General features: G+C 26.0%; 1 long non-coding RNA gene across 1 annotated transcript in view; it reads right to left on the reverse strand.

Annotated features, from left to right (window-relative positions):
* LOC122856906 overlaps positions 1-22,524 on the reverse strand; it is a 34,349-nt gene that overhangs the window by 1,713 nt on the left and 10,112 nt on the right. Inside the window, exon 2 of the long non-coding RNA XR_006374164.1 lies at positions 7,719-7,770. This is a non-coding gene — a long non-coding RNA (uncharacterized LOC122856906). The remainder of the gene's footprint in view (positions 1-7,718; positions 7,771-22,524) is intronic.

Here is a 22,524-nt window from a genome sequence, read left to right on the forward strand (position 1 = left end):
AAATTGCGCTAACAAAACAATTATTTGAATTTTGTTTTTTTTTTTTACTTTTTCGCATATTTAAATAGAGATAATATAGATTATAATATTTTTAATTTAAAAGAAAATATATATAAATTTTTAAAAATAATTTTAATTAATTTTTTTTTAGAGTTTCTGGCACTCATTAGTCGCGAGATAATTACTCAACGGTTTTGGATTCGGTGAATGAAAGCGTACGCATATAATGCCGGAAAAAGAGAAGTGAAGTTATTTATTAGTGGACTTATCTTCTTGGCATGTGTGTGTGCGTAATTTTTTTTTTTTTTTTATTAAATGACAACGACTGGCGACGGCAAAGCTTTTTTTATTTTTTCGTCTTATTTTTGTTAGCTTGTTACGAACTGAACAGGTTTACGGCTTTCATGGTGCCAAGCGCGTATGTCAATTGTTTTATGGTATATACGTATTTGTGCTCTCTTCTTTTGTGTTTTATATATATTATACAAAGCGACTTGTCTTTTCAAATTTGAAAAACCCTGTGAGGCGCCACTGCACTTGGTACAACCACGACTTCGGCATTTGCTTTGTAAATTTTTTTTTTTGTTTTATATTATTTAAAAAAAAAATAATTTTTTTATTATATATTTATATTCACATGACTGAGTGAGAATAAAATAATTAAAAAAAAAAAAAAATAATTAATATAAATATACAAAAATTTTTATTTTAATTTGCATTTTATCAATAATTAATTTGTTTTTTAAATTTTATTTTTCACTTAAAAAAGCAATTTATAAATAATTAATAAAAATTAATTTAATTTTTGATAATTTTTTATTTTCAAAATTAACTGATGCTTTTTATATGAATTTTTTTTTTCAATTTTAATTATTTTTTTTTGTTGATAATTTGACACATACCAAGATTGAAAATATACTCTAAATAGATTTTAAATAATTTAACATTTAATTAAACCTGATAAAATAGCTATATACTAAAATAAAATTCAAAAAATATTTTATTTATTTTAATTTAAGAATTTAAAAATAAAAATAAAATAAATAAAAATCAATAAAACATTTGGAATTTTATTGAACGCCAATATAAAGTGCATTTGTATGGTTAAATTCCAACTTGGGTATGTCATACCTTTGGCACAGTATGGCTGCCAAACATGATACTGTGTACCAAAACAGATGTACCGGTTATTCGTTTTATTCTTGCTACCTCAGAGTGTACTTACAAGTCATTGAAAGTCATTTTCTTGGTGTATTTTTCAACACGCCCAATTGATGTTCATACATGCGTGTGCTTTTAAATCAAAGAAAAGCTGTCGCAAATATTTTATAAAATGAAAAAAAAATAAATAAAAAAAATTGTAGAAAAATAAATAAGTTTAAAAATTTCTTTGTGACGACGTGCTTGAGGTAAGTTAAGGCGGTAACGCATGTATGTAGAACGTTGATCGAGCATGCGACGCATGTGGTTGGGTTACGCCCAACCAACAAATCATCGACATGCACTCTGGGGTTTATATACTCTCACTTGCAAGATGTCTAGGCGTCGCTTGGAATAGTATCGACGCCGTCACACATTGTTTGCTATTTTATTTATTTTTTTTATTTTTTATTGTACCAACAATCACCAGACAAAGTGGAATGCCATGTGATAGCTTGTCGTTGAAATTTATTTCAAAATTTTTAACTCATGTTTTCATTTTATTTAAATAAAATTTATAATAATTTTTTTATTAAAATAATATTGTAAAATTAAATTTTTTAATTTTATTTTTGTACTTAAAAAATGTAAAATTTATAAAATTATTATTTCAATTTTATTAATGCATTTTTGTCTCGAAATTGAATGACATTTAGATTAAGAGTACATTTCAAGTGAAATATAAATATAGAAATTTTTTTTTTATTTACAAAAATACAATTACAATGTGAATTATTTAAATGGATTACCATTTTCGTTTGTCTGTGCAATACTGTTATTATTATGGTATACAGTTAAAAGTTTTAGTAAAATCTAGCTGATCCGTTCTTAAAATTTAGATGGATTATAAACGAGAATATAAATATATATAGATGACATTTTTAAATATATATATAGGGTAATATAAGCAAGTGAAGCTTGGTACTTACTTATTATACTCAAGAAATAAGGGTTGGTTTGTCAGTTTGGGTATATATAAAAATAAGAAAGGCAATGTTCAAGAGAAGAAATGTCTTTTTCTTAAGAAAAGGGAAAACTAACAAAGAAGGATTGGCCAATGTTTAATGCTGTGGAAAGTAACGTAAGGGGGGTAATTAATATCCATTATCCTTTTTGCTTGCGTCATCTAATTAGCCTTCTTGAAAATATCATAAGAAAAATATACTCAAGATGCATGACTATTTTTTTTATGTCAAAACATTACTTTTTTTCCTCCTAAATATATTTATCAAACTACTAAAAATATATCTACATTAAAAAAATATTTAATAATTTTTTTTTTTTCATAATTTAAATCAATGTTTTATTGGACTAAAAATTTATATCATCTTCACATTAAGTACAGTGAATAAATGCTTTAAAATAAGAGATTTATTTAGCTTAACTTTGATTGAGAAAAATAGTGAATCTAGTGGTGTTTCATACTCATGTTGATGCTGTTAAACTTGCGCCTGATACGCGCCCGAGAACGTCATCGTTAATTTGCATACAAGTTGGTTATATAGCAGCAGCATCAGCTGGCACGCCCGTATAAACGATTATGGTTCAAACAGATGTAGGCGTATGTGAATGCGAATGCAAATATACCAATGTATGAAATACATATATACGATTAATTCTACTTTTTTTATTTCGTATCATTTTTTTTTTTTTTTTTCAAGTTTTCTGATGGGGGAATTATGCTGAATTCTCCTTTTATGTGACTCATATGAAATTGGCTATGTATGTGTGTATATTTGTGAGCTTTTGTTATCAAAATATCATCAAAAATAATCATGCTAATGGCACTGTTAAATTTACGATTTCATTAAGAGTTTGTATATACACAAGTATACAATTATGCATACACAACTACTAATTTATTTTTATTTATTTTTTTTTAAATTCAATTGATAAAAAAATATATTGCAATATTATTATTTATAATTCATGATGATGATTACATGTGTATTTAATTTATAACAGAATAAATTTAAAAAAAAAAATGCATAATATGATCTGATGCGTAAAAAAAGTAATTAAAGAAACTATTATTAGTTATTTTTATTTTTTTGAATCATTATCATTTAAAGATAATTAATTGAGCTACAAAAACTTTGATGATTAATAGTATTTTTTATTTATTTTAATATAATATTCTGTTGGCCAAATATGGCTATGAACAGAATCAACAATTATTTTAAATAATACACTTCAGTATAAATTCATGTTGTTTATAATGATGTGTGCTTAATCTATGTTACGTATATTTATTTCATTGTTCAGATATATATCGATGAAACATTGTTGAATTAAAAATACTTTTTTTATGTAGAAAATTTATACGGGATCCTGACGAGGTACGTGTTAAGTTAGAACAGGCATAATGGCACAATTGCATTTGTTTTTTTTTTAATTTTATAAATTTATTTTCTTTTTGTTGCAAAAATATGAGTTTTAATGGGTCAAGCTGACAACAATAATAATATAAAATTTTGGTCATCAACTGCAGTTATCCTAGGGTAGTTTTAGAATTTTTTTTAAAATAATTTTTCGACGACGAAACTTTTTTGTATCGTTTAAAGTATTTACTGCAGAACATGTCATTCAATTTTTTTTTTCTCGCACTGTTTCATGTACAGCTGTTAAGGGTAGTTTTAATTAATTTTTTTTAACCATGAAACAATGTTTAAAATTATTTATAAATTAATTGATGATTTTATTATTCCCAGTGAATTGTTAAAATAAATTTTTATTCGATGAGTTAAAAAGAAATATGACCCGTTGCTATTTGGCATACCTGATGGTATTTTTGAACTCATCAAAGAGTATAGCTCTGAGTTGAGAAGGAGCTATATTGAGTGAGTGAATGTCTTCGAGAAAACATTGATCGAAGTCGGCACATCATTAAGCTCACAGTCCTTGTCGTGTCGACTAGGTTCCGGTTATTTTATTTTCTCATTTCGAAATAAAAAAAATTAAAAAAATCCTAGTCACCATTTGATGTTTTAAAATATTCTATTTTAATATTATATATATATTTTTATATTTTGTGAATGAACTAGACATCTAAACTAATTTAAAAGACAACGAATGATGATGATGATTGTAATGAAAAAAAAAATCTAGATATATTGAAGACAGGGAGAGACAAAGGGGGAATTATAAATTTAGTAGATGCTTTGATTGTCATTCGAGAGGAAGATGGTATAAGAATTTTTAAAAATTGTGAATGAGGATAACATTGGTGTAAAAGAGTATAGTATAGTGGATGATGGTGAAGCAGACATAGAATGGCGTTTTACTTTGATGTTAGCCGCCGCCACTTGTTGGTCAATTCTGGCGGCACTCATTCAACTTTGCCACCAACTTTGTTTTCTCTTAAACTAAAAACCCTTTTTTTTTTTATTTATTCCCTTCCACCTTATTTTTATCACTTGTTTTTTTTTTTTTTGCATCAATTTATTCACGTATAATACGAGGCGCCCCTTTTAAGGTACAAGATGCTCATTCTCGTTTGCTTCATCAGCTACGTATTACATTTTATGAGGTTCAAGCTATAAATTGGTGATAAATCGTCTTGACTTTAAGCGTCTTTCCATGACATTTTATATTTTTTTAAAATCTAATTCTTTTATATATACAAAAAAACTAACATTATCGTATTTTGCAAAATATTATAATTTAGTTTTTTAATTTTACTTAATTTTACCTTTACCTGTTGGTTTTTTTTTTCAATGAATTTACATATATAACTTTTAAATTAAATATTTTTTTATTCTGTAATATATTTATTTTCTTTGAATTTCATATCTTATAATGGGAATATATTTTTTTTTTTTCAGAAGCTACTTGGGACTATCTGGATGTGTTTATGTACTTGATAGTGTTGTATAACAAAGTACACTGAACAGGTTAACCCTAAAACTTGTTGTGGGTAGAAAAAAAAAGAAGAGGGTTTTATCAGTTGGGCACGTAATCTTGAAATGAAATAAAATTTAAAAAAAAAAAATGATAATAAAAAATTAAGAAAATAAAATGATTGTTGTATTGAAAATTGTTTGACAATTGAGGGAGGAAAAGAAAGAAAAAAAAAGGGGGAAAAAGACTTAGTGTTAACACATGAGACAGCCATGTTGAATGAGGTGGTGGTGGAGGTGGTGAAGAGAATAAAGGGGGGAAATGAGGCACTGTTGTGTCCACTGTGTGTTAGCCTTTGGCCACTGGTTGCGGTTTGTGGTGAACGCGAGTGAGCTCCATCTTGTTAACAGCCGAGTTTTTTCCCATCAGCGTCGACGCCGATAGGCCTGTGTCGACCACAGTGGGCGTTCTTTCTCTTATTTCTATTTTGTCCACTCTTACAATTGCTCCGCCTCATATATTTCAATAATTATTAATTTTTTTAATTTCTTAATTATAATTTATATTCAATTTTTCGAATAACCGCAATTTTGAATTGTCGTTGTACTTGAAAATTTATTTATATATACTCTGCAAAGTATTTACATATTTTTACATTGTAAAGCTCAATATTTTGATAATAATTTTCAAGTAGATAATTAATTAAATATAACTAATAATATTTTAATTTATTTATATGTATAATTTTGTTTGAATTTTATTTACAAATTAAAGCTACAAAAAAGAAATAAAAAAAAAAAGTATATATATTTTTTTCATTAGCCACAGGATGAGCCTTAAAGACCATAAAGAACGCGAGTCTAAGCTAATAACTAAAACCACAGTAGCACAAAAGGGAAAGAGAAAATAACGAATAAACGAATGAGGGTGGAAAGATACACATCCATTACCATCAGCATGCAAATTAGATCGGGGGATTAGTGAAAATCCTTTCGTAACAATTCTGAAATACCACTGAGTTGAAGTATAGCCAGTAGACGTGATAGTATGCTTCTCATTCTTTTTTTTTTCTTTTCTTTATAACGATGAAAATAAAATAATAAAAAAAAAACCATAAAAGTGTATATAAATTGGAATAGAATGAAGATGAAATAAAAGTAAAATAGATTGACTTAGACAGTGGAAAGACAGTAGTAAGATAAAGCGATGGTCCAGTTGGTATTTTGTCAAAGTAAAAAGTAAAAATTTTAATTCACAATCTTTCCAATTATTATTACCTTTGAAGTTTATTCTAATTTTTTTTTAAATCATTTAATTAAAAAAAAAAGTATTAAATCAATTTTCAAATTTATTACAATCAAATTGAATCAATAATTTAATTATTACACTGATTAATTAATTTTATATAAAAATTTAATTATAAAAATTTTATTTATGAATTTATCAATTATATATTTTAAACATATTTATTTATTATCAGTAATATGAGTAATAGATAAAATTTTAATATTCAGCTAACAACAGACCTCGCATTGATTTAATATTTTTTTTTTTATCTCCATGTAGTTTTAACGACATACCAGAGAGATCAACTTGGAAATTAAATAAACAGAATGATCAATGAATATTAAATAAGAATTCATTCATTCATCTAACGCCTTTTTCATTCACATATCATTTTTTTTTTCTTTTTTATATTTAATATATATTTTTTATATTATCATTATCAAATTATTATCATCAAGTTTTTTTTTTCTTTCTTTTTTTTTCAATTCGATATCTAAAATATATATTTTTTCATCTTGTTCATAGCTGGCTTTTTATCTTTAAGGTTTACGATTATCGTTATTGCTGACGTGCACTAAACAGACCTGAACGATGTGCTCAACTAAAATCGTCATCAACGAGACCAAATAAAAAAAAAAAAGATAAAATAAACAGGAATGAAAGAGTGTAAAATAAGTTAAAAGAAACGTCCAAGAGGAATTATATCATTTACAGCACCCGGGCCTACAAAGATAAGCTCGAGACTCGTATAGTTAAATTTTTTTTTTTTATTTTTTATTTCTTGGTCAAGTCAAGGAATGATATCCCTCGCATTTACGATTGCCTGATGGGCGTAAGGGCGTTATCTGGCACTTGAGTACAGGGTTGTTTGATATATACAAAAAAAAAAAAATACACATATAAATTTAAAATAAAAAAAAAATTAAATTAAAAAAAACAACCAAGTCAACACTTATACAAAAAAGAAAGCTTTTTTTTTTTATTTAAATGAAAATAAAATTCTCTCGGGTCAAAGACAATAAAGCGTTTGAAAAATCAAGTTTGAATGAAAACGAGGCCATCAAAAAAAAAGTTGCTATTGGAATCGTTCCAGGTTTTATTTTTTTTTTTAATACTCATTTGTTAACAAAATTGAAATTTATTTTTTTTTGGCTATCAGATATTGACCAGTTTTTTTTTGTAATAATCATTTATAAAATTTCTGCTTTTTTATATGAAAGAATATTGTAATGAAATTGTTTATATAATATTTTTATTTTTAGTATTGAGATTGTATATTGCAATAAAAAATTATATTACTCGATTACGATGAAAGACATCCCACATACATTCTATATACATTTGTCAAACTATATATTATTTTTGTAAACATATTAATGATTTATATTTACCATGAGTTTCATCATCCGGTAATAAAGTCACTCACTTATCATCAAGTGTGCTCTGAAACAAAATACAACACTATGTATATAATATATATATTTATAATGATGAATATTTTTAATTATACCTAATAGAAATATATAATTTTTATCATGATTCTTTTTAATGCTACAAAGTTCATTTGAATATGTTTTAAATTTATGAGCAAGTAGTAAATATGATAGTCATTAAATACTTTACATTAATTTAAATATACGTATCATTTCCTATTTTTGTTTTCAAATTTGATATTCAATAATAGCAACATTGTCATAATCGAATGAGTACAACATTAATATTTGATGAATAAAAAAATTATCTATTCAATAATTCAAATTACAAAGTAATATAAAAATTGAAATCACTGAAATTTAAATTTTCTGATTCATTTTGAACTAAATATACTAATAAATAATATTTTTCAAAAAAAAAAAACTCTTTTCTTTTTAAAAAAAAATCAAACAAAATAAAATACTATATTACTTTTGTTTTTTAAAAATAAAATTCATATCCTTTCAATTAAAATTTATCATTTAATTTACTTTTACATGAAAAAAAAAATCATTTATTTTGTAAAAGTAATATTTTTTATGTCAAATAATTTCTACCAAATAAATTTACATTTATTAAAATAATATTTTCACAATATTACATGAAATTTTTAAATTAAAAAAACCAATTGATGCGTCAATGATTGAATTATTCACAGTCAATAAATAATTACCATTAACTCAAATACATATTTTCTTTTTCAAATTTAAATTTTAAAAATTTCAACATTGTTATATGAAAATGATTCATAATTAATTGAGCAACATAATAATATAATCAATGAATAGAAAAAATGAAAAATGAATATTCTACACAATGTACATTGTGTATAAAATAATTTTCGTAATTTAAATTGACCAGCTTTGACCTCTACAGTGTATATAACCAAACATCTAATTATTCGATGATAATTAAGCACATTTTAGACACGGATGTACATTGTGTATGGCAACATTGTATGCTGTGGTTACACTTGCCATCTTCATATACATATTTATATATACAATGAGAAAGTGCACGGTATCCAATATGACAATGCCAAGTAATTGTGTATGTATATTAGAATATATATACAATGCAAATGTACTGCTACGACTATTATTAAGCTTGTCTTACCTTGGCTTGATTAAAAGCCCCAGAAATGCATGTACATATACATAAACTTGTCTTGTTGCATATCAAAGGTATCACAATTAAATATTATTATTAATTTTAATTATATATATTTATATTAATTTTAAAAAACAATTTAAATATTTAAAAATATATTTATTTATAAATTTATTTGTATTATTGAAAATAAAAAAATTAAATTAAAACGATATAATAATAGTGGTTTGAATTTTACCTCATGCAATTGACCAAAATGTTATTTATCGAGTTGATGCCAATTGGTGATAATTATTCGACGATTGTGGTTGGTGATAATTTAAATTTCTCTCACATTGTACTGTACCAACAATTCGTATATAACACGAACATTAACATTACGCCTTTATGCATTTTCAAATGTATATATATACTCGAGTTTGTGTATGTATTTTGCTCAAACTACTTGACCATTTACATATATCGATTTCTCGTAAATTATAATATGTTAACGTACAATGTTATTCATATTCCCGAGCTATATGATAAATACACTGGTATAATATCCTCATTTTATCATTGATTTTCAAATTGAATATATACACGATAATTAATTAATTAAGCTGTTTTTTTTTTAAATTTATAAAATCACGTTAAAATATTATTAGGCTATGTAAAATTAAATTTATATAGATATTATTTATTTTTTTATTTTATTTTTTATAATAATATTTTTGTTTCATATATATTTATTTATTTTTGTCGAGTGCATTGGCACTTGATGTTTATGAAACCTTTAAAATTCAAAATATCAGTATGTTTAAATAAATATATAAAAATAAATAAAATAAATGTAAAAAAGAAACCGTGCAAGTGTTTGTTTGAGCTTTGATAAATCAGCACAACGGCCACGTGTGTCTTCTGTCTGCTAATCAGTTGTGCTTCAAGGTATTAAAGTTAATGCTATAATTAACGATGGCTTGAATTGGCATGCACGTTACGAGAGTATATGCCTCAGTAATTACAGCATTAATCGTCTTTTTTTTATTCTGTATACTTTATATATGATTTTTTTTTTTAACTCTGCCTTTGATCTATTTAACTATGAAAAATTTCATGACATTTTAAAACCAATGATCTTTTGAAATTATCAAAATTTTCATGTAAGGATAAGTCAAAATTAAATGAATGAAAAAAACAAATTTCCATCATTATTTTTAGTCATAAAAATCTCTTGTTTTTATCATTTTGTCAAACAAGTATTTCAAGTAGTATAAAAAATAATTTAAAATATAAATTTTTACTAAAATTTTATTCTAATATTTATATTTATAAATCATAAGTTTTTATTTTTTATATTTATTTCAAAATTATATATATTGTTGAGTAATTTATTTACATTTCAAGTTTTTTATTTGTTTTTTAATTTTTTTTTCTAACATATATTTTTTTTCGTAATAAAAATTTAATTATCATAAAAACATGGGTTAAATAATTAAATTTGATATTTTTTTTTTCGTTTAAATATATCTGGATGTATTGCGAGATAGTTTACAGTCTCAAGTTAACGAGATGAGTGCAAGATATAAGTTAAAAGTGGCATTGGGCGTTGACAGAAACTTAACATACTTTCCTCACAAATGTTTTAGTCTAGTATTGTTTTTTTATATTATTTTTTTACTGTGTGTGTGTCACATTTATGAGGTTTTCTCTTGGGCCAGAAATATGACCGTTAACAAGAGAAAAGAAAAGAAATATATTAAAATGAAAATGACACGATGAGATGGCTGTAAACATGATCATACGGATATGACTTTATAATACGTATTTGAGTGCTTTGACGTGTTACGAAAATAAAAACATAAATTTTAAAATAATAATAATCAATCTATATTTACTACATTTTTTTTTTTTAAATATATTTTATCGACTATATATTTTTAATAAAAATAAATATGAAAAAAAATTTTTTACAATTGTATAATATTTTTTATAAATATCAAATAACATGACAAGTTGTTTATTTTATTTTTTTTAATTTCTAAAAATAAATAAAAATATATATACTAATTTAAAAATAAATAAATAAAATTTTTTTAGAATATTATTTTACAAAGTTAAATGAGTAATAATTTAAATATATTTAATTTTATATCGGTCACTCTAAAAGTGACACAAAATTTTATTGCTAAAAATTTATTTAAACAAAATTATCTTTAAATTTAAAATTTAATAAAAAAAGAAAAACAATAAACCAAACGAATGAATATTATTATTTTTATATGAAAATAATTTTTAAATATATTTCTATAATATATTTTAAATGTCAAATATTTTATTTTATATATTATTAATATTATCTATCATATTTAAATTTATTTTGCAATAATAAATAATAATAATTCATGTACAAGTTAAAATTATAAAAAACAAAAAATTCTACAATCACGATACATTAATAAAAAATATTAAATAGATATAATAAAATAATTTCAAAAGAAAATCTTGCTAGACACTGACTGAATGATCATATCATTATCAATTATGGTGGACGTATAATATTATTATTTCTCGACAAATATCATTGAATATATAGCCGACTATGTGACACGCGAATAATCAAAGGTGATCTTACATCACGCTTGGTAATAAATAAACTCGACAATAGGCTTTTAATATATATCTTGGCAAACAAAAACTAAAACTATAAATATACACACTAATACATGTGTACAATCATATCAGTCGAGATTTTTTTGACAAAACTTATGAGCCAGAATAACGACTCACGCAATAAACCAATTTACCTTGAAAATAACAACGAAAAAAAAAAAATATAATTAAATAAGAATGAAACAAAAATACAAAAACAAACTTCACGAGACATTAATGTTTTTTAATTATTGTTAATATATATATAAAGATTGCATTTATGTGAAGATGGTAGTATAAAAAAAAAAGCAAATAAATAAAAATAAGAAAGAGAGCACCGCTGGGTCTACAAGCTGTCGGGTTGCGATAGCATCGACTATCGGGACCTAGGATCGCTCGAAGAGGTTTTCCATGTTCTTCTTCGTTATACGATCTTGTACGCGTTCGTACGAGGGTGTGCAGGTAACAAACACTCCCCAATTATGTCAGACTGAATTACTACTGCCCAAGCTATTTCAAGCCGCCTCTGAATGTCTTGAAAATATATATATATAAAATGTATAAGTGTGTATATACAGTGTATACTTTTAACAGTGTCACCGGAAAACCATTTTTCATTTTTCAAACACTACTAATAACGTATCCGGTAGCTAATACTCGTATATACCATTATAATCATTTATCATTCAGGTAAAGATATTTTTTAACATCTTTTTATTTTTTTGTCGTTGTTATTATTATTATATTTTAATTACCAAGACAAATTCTTTAATTTTAAAAAATAAAAAACGAAACATTTTATTTTTATTGTCTATGTTAGATATTTTTATTGTTTTTTTTTTTTATTTTTTTTTTTAACAATGAAAGATGACAATAAAGATGTCCCTTGACTTGATTAAAAATTTTTTTTTTTAAATTAAAAATTATTATATATTTTTGTGTTAGCTTTATGTAAAAAAGTAAAATTGAATAAATTGAAATATTTTCACAGCTGGAAAATTGGATATAGTTATATTGTTGGACAATCAATTGGTCAAGGTGGTCATTTTGTAACCTGCTGGGCTTTTTGCATTATCTATTCACATTTTTTTATATATAGATTTATTTTTTTTTTTTTTCTATGGAAGGGGAGAAAGAGGATACTCAAGACTGACTCAACCTCAGCCACTTTCGTATTACATAACTAACAATTTTTTGTCGCAGGTATAGACCAACTTTCATCCGAAATCTTTTATCCAAAAAATAAAAAAAAAAAAAAAATAAGATAAACACAAAAAAAAATACAGTATGCTGGTCATCAGTTCTCGGTTTTCACTAACTTGGTCGGGATCTTTTCTTAGGCGAGACAAGATAAGCTTGTGAACATACATAATACTTTTTTTTTTTTTGTCTATAGTATTTGAACAAACGAACCAATAGTAAAAAAGAATAAATAAATAGAAAAAAAAAAAAAATGTATATATATCACAGGGAAAATAGCAACGACAGGTAACTAGAACGAAAAAAGCATTTTCATGTTCTCATGTCAATCGATTTGTAATAACAAAACCAAATACGACATGACTAAAATAATAATAATAAAATAAATTATTATCGTATTAAATGTAAAACTTTAAAATGTTAAAAATCACATTTTTAAATAATTCAAAGGATTCTTAATTTAGCTTTTTTTTATTTTTAACAAAAGAAAAGGAGTGATAACAGCTGAAAAAAAAAACCCAATGAAAGCAAAGAATTACCAAGAGTCAAAGTGGAATTAAAACGTTCAAGAAACTCACTGGTCGTTGAAATAAATGGCAAAAAAAGTTATGGTGGGAACGTTGTAAACAAATCGTAAAAAGATTGAAAGACTTTTTTTTTATTTTTGCCTCACTATGAAGCTACAAAATAAACGGGGGTGGCTTATATAAAAAAAGCACTATTTTCTTTTTTTTTTTTTTTTAAACAATTTTATTTTTCGTTTTTCACATTCTTAAGACCCCTCATCTAAAATCACTCTTTTTATTATTATATTTCTTTTTCATTTCTTATAAATGTATATAGCTCTGGTGATTGTTACAGTCGTTAGCCAAAGTGTTGAACTAAAGAATTTTAGTACTCGTTTATATGAACAGACGGTTTTATTAATTCACCAATAAATATAATAAAAATATAATAATATTAAAGACATTGTTAATAAGAGAGGGAAAATAATAAAGAAGAAATAATTATTGTTATTTTTCTTGAGAGTAAAATCGTGACTAAAACACCCAATTCAAGGCTCTATCATCAAAACAAACAAATATTTAATATTATCGACCCTCTGCTTGTGCACTGATAATTAAAGTTAAATATGTACAGATTGGTTTGTTTCAACACAGAAAAAAAATAAAAAAAAAATTAAACGAGACACAGTGTCTCATTGGTTGGATAATGAATCTTCGTGCTACCCACTGCTTTCTGAGAGATTAATTTTTTTTTGTTTTTTATATCCAAGTAAATATTTAAATCTACTAATGACAATTTCATCAAAATCATTATCCAACTTTATCGCATTGAAAATATATTTACATCAAAAGGACAATTATACAGTAATCAAAAAGAAAAAAAACTTGTGATGCTAATCAATTATACAGACTGACTTTAGTTGTTGTTCAATTCATAAAAGATTTTTTTTTTGTGTGAATTAAAAATGGACATAATGGTGTCTGAATGTATGTTACATGGATAATAAGATATGTATATTTTTGTGATGTATATATGTATTAAATATATATGCCAACGTGTAAAAGACACTAAGAGCAAAAACAGGCCACCCGGGACGAAAATATATATTTCTCAGGAGCATCAAAACACACACATACATTTTATTCAAGACTTGTTCTGAGAATGAGCGTTCTTCTTCTTCATTCACAGCTTTGGTGCTGTACTATATGTCCAAGCATCATATGCATGTATTTTGCCCTCCGGGGCTACCTGTTCTGTTCCTTATATCTTGGCCTCTTTTTTTTTTTATATATATATTTATATTTATATTATTTCTTTTATTCTATTTGGCTTGAGATCATCAGTCATTCTCTGAACGCTTTTCACGCAGTCCATACGTAGACCTTTCGTTCAACAACCCAGGAGGCCCACCAGTGCCACTATTATTCGTCATTACATGCTCACTCATGAAAACATTTCACTTCTCATTCATTTTTTTTTTATTTATATTTTTCTATTATATCCTTTCTCTCGCTCTTTTTTTTTTTCTACATCTTATAGCCCCCCTGCTCTATTTATCCAACAACTTTTTAAACTAAATATATTTATTTACGGTTTACCATTGTGACCAAAATACAACACTCCCCCACTCTTGATTTATACAATTGTCTATTTTTTTTTTCTTCAACAAAATTGTGGTGTGTCATGTCAATATTTGGATTTGACATCAATCATCTATATTCTTTCATTTTGTATATATATATTTTTTTTGGATTCTTTTCTAATCAATAATTCGCGTATGTAATTTTATTTTTTGTATTTAATGTATAAATTTTATTGATATTTTTGTTGATTAATCGATGAGTCATTATGAGAAAAAATTAAGTACGTGAGTAGCTGGTGACAATGACACTTGGTTATACGAGATAATAAAGAAACAAATATATATAATATTATTAAGTATGTGTACGTGTGTGTGTTTTAACATTATCACAAGTCATTGGTTAATATAATAGTATACCAAAGTAAAAGTATATAATTGAATCAGGGTGTTGTCTGAAGAAGAATATAGTGAGATAAACGAATTGTGTGAGATAAAAATATAGAAGAATAAAAATATCTCGATTCGTTCAACTATTAGGATTATATCCCAATGGAGTTGATGAAACTAGTCTCAAGTCTAATCACAACTTTGTATATAGAATTTAAGTGATGATGTGTTCATTAAATCTATCTCTACGTTGTCTGCATTTTGATGATCATTGAGTAGAAAAATTCAATCTCTATTATATATATATTCTACATTTTATCATATAAAAAAAATACTTTAATCATCGACCTAAAACTTAGTCATATGAATTTTATTTTTTTTCATTTATTTATTTTTTTTTCAAAAATATTTTTAGTCACGTATATATACACTGACCCATCGCGTTTGTTTTTTTTTTATTTTTTTCCATCATGGCAATTAGTGAAACTCTTTGAACACTAATGGTCAATTAATGTTTATCGTAACTAGATAATTCCTGAGAAATTTTATTGCCGACAAAGAAACTCAATGTGAGTCCCTGGATGATACTATATGGCCTATTGGTATTTTATTGGTAATATATATTTTTTTTTTATAAAATGTGGATAGTGTATGTCGATGAGTTGCTTGGCATTGTGAACATGAGATAAATGATTATTGATTATTTAAATTATTAATAGTTTAATGATTATTTAGTTGACAGACATGCTGATTATTTCAACACAATTAATTGAAATATATTTACTTTTTTTTTTTCAATTTTTATTTTATTTTATAATAAAGATAGTTTGGTTTTTTTTTTTTTAATTTAATTGTGTATATAAGAAATTTTATTCATCAGGTTTTTAAGAGATACTGTTGTTGTATTAAAATTAAATTACCAAGTTGAGAAAAAAAAAAAAATAACTTTGTAATTTTAATAATTTTTTTTTTAAGTAGAAAAAATCGGCTTTAGTCAGACAAATTTATTTATTGATAAATTAACTTTTTAAAATTATTTTTATTAATGTTTATTATCATATAAACACAATAAAAATTGTTTAATATTTATTAAATTATTTTAAACTTGAAATATATATTTTATTAATTTTTTAAATTAAAAATTTTGTATTTTAAAAATTATTGTTTAATTTAAATATTAATCTTTTTTATGTTTATCAAATATTCAATTTAATTATACATACAAAAATATGTGTTGATATTGATAGTATATCCAACAGGTCGTATAATACCAATTGACATTCGATAACAATCAACCATTTGTTTCATATTTCATACACAAATTCAATTTGTCAAATTTTCAATATGACAAAGTCATTCGTAAACTCTCTATCATTTCAGCACATGTCTCTTGTTTCAATCATCAGTCAAATTTTAACAAATCCTGTGTATATAATTGCTTTTATTTTTTTATTATTATTATTTATTTATCAATTTAAAATATTTAAAATCTTTCTATCAAAATAACACAATTAAAACTAATTTAAAAAAAAAATACAACCAGACGAATTTCTATTTTATTATTATTTTCTTTATCATCAATGTTTGAATAATTCCATCCAAAGTGAATTTACAGTGACAGAATCAAGAACAAAATAAAAAAAAAATTTATTTTTCACTATTGAAAGAATATAGAGCTTTTTTATTTTTTAAATATATAAAGTGGTGATGCACATGAGAGTAAAATGGTAAAAACGAATGGCTGGACTAATGGCAAACTGGACAATCAGACGAACGAGCAAGCACCCGTCTGTTAGAATAAATAATTCGCAAGTACAGTGTGCTCATTCTCGTTGAAATCATATATGAGAATAATAAAAAAAAAAAAAAAGAAGGTTACATAGTACTGAAGGTAAAGTTAAAATTCTGAATTGTTTTGATGTGCTCTCTCTGAGGGGTATGGTAAGGGGTTTGATAGGCTAGTTGCAGTTAAAATCTACCTATATAGCAATATCATTGCAAGCACACACAGAGTGAGTGGCGTTTGACCGACGTGTGATATGCACCGTCACACAAAAGCACCAGACTTCCTCTCAACTCGAGACGAAGCGAAAGCATTTTTCTTTTTTTTCATTTTTTTTCCAGAGAGGGTTGATTTGACGCATCACACTTTTTATCCCTATATATATTTTCTATTTTTTTTTTTTATATATACAGTATACCTGTTTTACCTCTCTCACTTTTATCCATGCACATGCACAAAAAAAAAATATATCAAGCAGACAAATACATTGGACTTTGAAACGGCAAATGCAATATTCAGCACCTCTTGGTATGGCTCGCTCGTCAGTGTGGCATGCAGAGAGATCGTCAATATAGACAGCCAGTGACGATGTTGAAAGTATTGTGTATGTGTGAGTGGGTGGGTGGGTGGGTGTGCAAATGATGCAAAAAGGGGGTTGAGTCAGGAGGTAAAGATTCAAGGGGAGACTATAGGACAATCAACGAGAGGATGCATCAGAGAGTACATCAGGGGAATTAAAAAAATAACAAAAAAAAATATATAAAAATTCGGGAAAAATGGTGGATAAAAAACAATATATAAAAAAAGGTGAGGGGAATCACGTGGGCGATGCCTTGGACCGTCAAATTGGCGCCGCTGTCCATCACCAATGTGCCACACAGAGACTACTTTTGCTCCTGCTGCTGATGATGTTGCTGCTGTTACCGCCGCTTATTCGCGCATCGTTCTTCTCTCATTGGTGATGGACGTCGATTCATCCAAGCGCATCGTAAAGCATCAGAGGATGTCTACCCTTTTTTCATCCTCTTTTATTTCAACACCGTGCGAATCGTCCAATTGCATTCGAATTTCTCATGCAAGCACAATATATTTTTTTTTTATTTTTGTTTTTGTATACAAGGTAGTTTTTATAGTTTATATACTACTTTATTAATTTAATGATTTTGTGAGTTTTAAATATAGTAGTAGTACATTTGAAGATTTAATTTTTACAACATCAGAGTTTAATAAAATATAAAAATATATAGCGCAAAAACACAGGTGTGACATAACCACATTGAAGTTGAATAAAAATAATAAAAATAATTCAACACTTGGTTATAATAAAGTCCACTAAAAATTTCCCTTCGTCTGTGTTTAAAAAATTTTTTACTTATTTTTCTCTTTTCAATCTTTTTTTTCCATATTTCTCATTCTAATCTTTATTTTTTTTTTTGTTTTTTTTGTGACTATATAAGTATACATACCCCACTTTTACCTTCTATATATATATTTTTTTTTTTTCTTCATTGCGGCATTATGCTATTCAACTTACTTTGTTCCTCAACTTTATTAATTTTTCCCTCGGTCTTGGGGGAACAACTTGGGCGCCTGTCTGTTTAATATATAGTTATATACATGATATTCAGCACGTCTTTTTGCTAGCAAGAAAAAAAAATATAAAAAAAAAAAAACAGCGTCAAGCTCAAAGAGTGAGGGTAAAACACAAAGACCAAAGTAAAGGGGTAGTTCAATGTACAAAAATAAAAAAAAAAAAAAAAGGGTGGCAATGGTGGTACGCGGCTTGTGACGGGAAATTTTAAAATCTGTCTACTCGTTGTCGAACCACTGAAGAAAACTTTATTATTAGTGGAGTCGAGGGTGACAAACGGGAGTTTTTATATATATAAATATATGTAAGTATATAAAACGTTCTGAGATATTGCCTTTATAAACTCATTTGCAGCCGCGACAAGTAAAGAGAGCGAAAAAAATAAAAGAAGAGCCAAAAAAAAAAAAAAGCACGAAAGACAACCCCTATTCTCATTTTTCTTTTACCCTTCTTTTTCTTATTATTATTATAATTCTTTTCCGTTTTTTTTTTTTTTCGTCTTTTTCGATTCATTTCAAACTTTTATAACCGCCATTTTGAAAAAAAAAGTCTGATCTTTTACCACCAGCAAAGCAAAGTGACATAGCTGATTGATGCTCATTTGCTACCGCCTCTATAACTTGCCCTCTCATGTCCCTCATTCTCTTAACTTGTTAAAAACTTGATTTAGATAAAAAAAAGAAAATTCATATAACAATAATTATTATATAAAGATTAATATTTAAAAAAAAAATAATAAAAATAAAAATAAAAATAATAGTATAATATACATAGTTGTATATATATAGTTTTGTTGATTTTAAAATTAAATAACATGCTTTTAAATAAACATCTTTAGCTTTTGTGGTTGAGGGAATATTTAAGACGTGTATACAACTCAATGCTATTCCCAAAAATCCGATTGTTACAACATCATGAACCGATTAACGTAGCCACTTGGTCGTTTCATTTCACACATATATAAATATTTTTTTTATTTATTTATTTTTTTCGTCATTCTCCACCTTCACACGTAGCATAAATATTTACGACTCATTCACGTAGCTAATATAAATGCGATTTGGGCATTTGCTCTTTTTAGTGCATGCTCTAATCGGATTACAGTGTATAGAGAATAAGGTAAAGTGGGGTGAGTTGAGAAAAAAAAAAAATAAAAATTGGGAGGTAAGGGGCATGAATTTTCACATTGACAATAGCTAGAGTATTTTTTTTTTTTTTGGCTGTATTGTGTTTGACGTCGAAAAGCCCACCTTATATTCTAGAAAGGGGTCTTGCCCTTTTTTTTTTTTTTTTTACTCCCTGGTATTTTTAACATGTATTTCTGATGATTTGGTGACGCGGATTTAGTCGCTTTACAGCTCTCAACCATGATTGAAATAAGTACGCTTGGTTCTCTTGATGTTCATACATATATAGACCAATAGTCTGACCCTATATATATTATATACATAAACTTTTGTATCGAGAAGCATCAACTTAGGGGAAATATGTCGTGGGCATTGTTGGCCCTGTTGGATTAACCGCTTGCCACCCTATATTGGACTATAAGCACGAGAAAGTATCCCTCACATAGTCACATTCTATATATGCCTACGAAAAATGTCAAAAACGTGCAGGAAATACTAAATTTTCTTGATTCTTATATATTATTATTTATATATATTTTTTTTTCCTGTTTTCACTCTCACACTATTTTTATTTTCATTTTTTTTTTTTATGGAATTTTTAATATTTTTTATTTAATATTGAATTTAAAAAATTTATCATTTTTAATTATTTAAAATTTAAAATTAGATGATATGATGATGCTAATTGAATGGCATTAAAATACAATGACTCTGTGAATTATATTAATTAAAATTGATTTTTTCTAATTTTTTTTTAGATTATTAAATGTATTATCAGAGTGACAGAAGAAACGAATTTCTTTCCTGTTCAATTCAGATGTCAGAATGAAAGTTGTAGGTTAAATTTATTAATATCATTTTTTATGTGTTAATAATAATTATGATTATTACAATATTATTTATTTTTCAATGCGTTGGTACTTTTGTGGATATAAGTCAGTTGTAGAGCAGTGGCTATGTCATTTTTATCGCCTCCCTCTGTATTAAGAAGGTGGAGTCGTACTCTCCAACATTGCATTAAAATATATACCATCCCTGCAGTCTTTTATACCACTCGTTTGTTCTTTTATTTTTTTTAATTCTCTAGCTAAAATATATATATGAATCAAAAAAAAAATAATCTTTTTTATTTAACATTTCAATAGATCTCGAGAAAAATCAAAATAAAACCTACAAAGTTTTCATTTTACCCTATTTATCATTAATGAAAAAAAATAGCAAATGAAACTACATATAGCTGAGAAAAACTTTTAGTATTTTATTTAAAAAAAAAAAATAAAAAAACAAAGAAAATGTAGCTAAGAAAAATAAGAAGAAAAAAAATTAAACCAACAAGACTAGAGTGTCAATGACAATTTGACAAGCGTGTTTTGGAGCTAGAAGGTAAGAGGGTAAAACTTTAGTCTAGTATATATTTATATATATTCAAGTATATGAGGATCTTCCAAGCAATGGTAAAGGGCTTGGAGGTCACTGATGTCCGGTGGTTTCAGCGTCTTACAACGATCTCCACTTCGCCTCAAGCTCAATAATGGAGAGAAGCAAACTGTCGTATTCTACTTTTCTTTATATAGGTACTATATAATACATATGTGTATGTATTCTTATCTAACTTTTTCACAGTATATTTTTCTTCATCTTGTCTTGTCTGTTTTCTTTTTTTTTTTTTCTTTTTAATACTCTCTCACTCGTGTCTTCTTGGGGGCCACCACGAAGACAGCACGACCGCGTGTCCAAGCAATGTTCCGGTGGACATTGGCCATCGGGTCGTAAGGCCAGGGGCTGCTAAGCTTCTTTTTTTTTTTTTACTTTATATAATATATTTTTCTCTTTCTTTATTTTTTGTTCATCTTTTTTATCTACTGCTGCTGCTGCTATTCTACTTAAATATATATGTATATATCTCGTCGATATCAGCCGCCAAGACTGTGTAAGACGCGGACATACACAAAGATCTGTTCTGTGTTTTCTTTCATGTCTATCCTTTTACTTCTTCTTCTTATATGTTCAATGTTTTTCTTTTTTTTTATTTTATTTCACTGGGTTTTCTTGGGGTGTATGTGTATCCCTTCGATATACCTCTACTATCTTCAAGCCATATCGCGAGAAAGGATCCAATAACATATTTGACATGGCGTCAGGATGGACCCGTGAAATCGGATTGACCAGCTTTTATATATTTGGCTTTAACTGAATCTTCAAATTTATCTCTATCAACATATTTATATTTTATAAATATAATTTTTTTAATTAATGTCTTTTTAACTTGACTAGCACATTGGCGCGCTACGCGCGCCTGTATCTATACCTTCTAAAAGGTTCATTGTTCATTGATTTTATAAACACAAGTATTATCATAAAAAAAAAAAAGAATGAATAAATTGACGAAAAATTTTTTAAATTTATTTATTTACACATAAATCACACATAATTCACACGTAATTTTTAGTCTAATAACATCAAGATTGAATGTTTACTGAAAAAGTTGTGCTAGCTTAATATGTCAATTTTTTAAACAAATATAAAAAATATTTAAAAAAATTTTGTTTTTGAATTATTTCTTCACACATAAAAAACACATAATTCGCACAAAATTTTGAGCCCAATTGCATTAAGATCCGATGATTATTGAGAAAGTTGTGCTAGCTTAATATTTGAATTTTTTAAAAAAATATAGAAAATATGTAAAAAAATAAAAAAAAAATTTTCTTTCAAATTTATTTCTTCACAAATAAAAAACACATAATTCGCACAAAATTTTAAACCCAATTGCATCGAGATCCGATGAATATTGAAAGTTGTGCTA

This window comes from Aphidius gifuensis, linkage group LG5, assembly GCF_014905175.1.
Source record: "Aphidius gifuensis isolate YNYX2018 linkage group LG5, ASM1490517v1, whole genome shotgun sequence".
NCBI classification, from domain to species: Eukaryota; Metazoa; Arthropoda; class Insecta; order Hymenoptera; family Braconidae; genus Aphidius; species Aphidius gifuensis.